This window comes from Notolepis coatsorum (genome assembly GCF_963971535.1).
Source record: "Notolepis coatsorum genome assembly, chromosome: 5".
NCBI classification, from domain to species: domain Eukaryota; kingdom Metazoa; phylum Chordata; class Actinopteri; order Aulopiformes; family Paralepididae; genus Notolepis; species Notolepis coatsorum.
In genome coordinates this window covers 53,153,619-53,155,038 of record NC_140169.1, presented here as the reverse complement: position 1 = coordinate 53,155,038, position 1,420 = coordinate 53,153,619, and the positions used below count along the sequence as shown (strand labels likewise).

General features: G+C 40.8%; 1 protein-coding gene across 2 annotated transcripts in view; it reads left to right on the top strand.

Annotated features, from left to right (window-relative positions):
* The window catches only part of LOC311228590 (protein LBH-like), a 37,278-nt gene extending 36,353 nt beyond the window's left edge, over window positions 1-925 (top strand). For both annotated transcript variants that reach the window (XM_084314505.1, XM_084314506.1), the window contains exon 4: window positions 1-925. This exon is cut by the window's left edge. The gene's annotated coding sequence lies outside the window, so the exon portion shown is untranslated.
* The last annotated feature ends 495 nt before the right edge of the window (window positions 926-1,420 follow it).

Below are 1,420 nucleotides of genomic sequence, written 5' to 3'. Positions count from 1 at the left end.
TTTCAGTGCCTCTGTGCCTGTTTTCTTAGGCAGTTACAGTAGCCTCTCTGGTATGCGCGCCATTAGCATTAGCCACGCTTCTAGGCCTCTTTGCTTTTGGAAAGAATAAAAAATTAAAACATTTATTAAAAAAGAAATATATATATACTTTCTTAATTTCTTTTGCATTCAACTAAGAGGTTGGCAGTCGACTACGGCTCCTTTCGGTCGATTAGTCGACTATTCGACTAATCGGGGTCAGCCCTAACCCTTTCACTACCACACTACCGTCTGTAGTGTGGTAGTGAAAGGGTTAACCTTCGGTAGTGTGGTCTCCCGGTGTTTCCACAGAGACTTCTCACAATCCTATAGGAAGAACCTAGAAGAACCCAAGGAAACTATAAAAGAAGTATCCAAATTCAAAATATACCAGCTATCTGAGGAAATATACATCGACCAATATAATCAAACGTTAGCTAGTTAACAATGCAACAAACCGGGCCAATGATTCTGACATCCGCGGTGTTAACCCTGTTTAACCCTTTCACTGCCACACGACAGAAGGTTAACCCTTTACTATCACACAACCGACGGCGATGCTCCATCATTAGCTCCGCATGATGCTAATGATGGAGCATCGCCGTCGGTTGTGTGATAGTAAAGGGCTAACCTTCTGTATTGTCACAGTGAAAGGGTTAACTGGCTGTCGTGTGGCAGTGAAAGGGTTAAATGACGGGTCATTTCATTGAACATGCAAACTGAACGTTTCCACACTCGGCACCAGCGTGCGTTCACACGTACGCTACACGGTGACACCATGACCTTTCCTTCTTGTGTAGTTTCCTTGCCGCTAGATTCAAGGAAGTACGTTGAGACGAATGGGGTTTACCAATAAACAATTTTCTAATCTCAGAAAAAAGAATAAATCAACACAATCCAAACATTATATTGTATTACTTTAATTATTACTTTATTTATTTATTTATTACTTTATTTATTTATTTATTTATTTATTTATTTATTTATTTATTTATTTATTTATTTATTTATTTATTTATTTATTTATTTATTTATTTATTTATTTATTTATTTATTTATTTATTTATTTATTAATTGATTAATTGATTGATTGATTAATTGTTTCATATCGGAGAACCATAGTAAGAATGCAGTCTTTCTAGTCTCACCTGGGGCACCTGGCTATAAAGAGAGACCATGGAGGGGCAGCTGGGTGGCGCAGCGGACTAAGCGCTCGCCTACCACCGCAGAGACTCTGGGATCGAATCCAGCTGTCAGCGGTACCTCCGGCTCGGTCAGTCGTCCCTACTGACACAATTGGCAAGTGTTAGAGGGTGGGAAAGCCGGTGGGTGGGGATTGGACGTTGTGGACAGCGACTCCTACAGGTCGGTTGGGTGACGCCGGTGCGGCGGAAACAGGAAG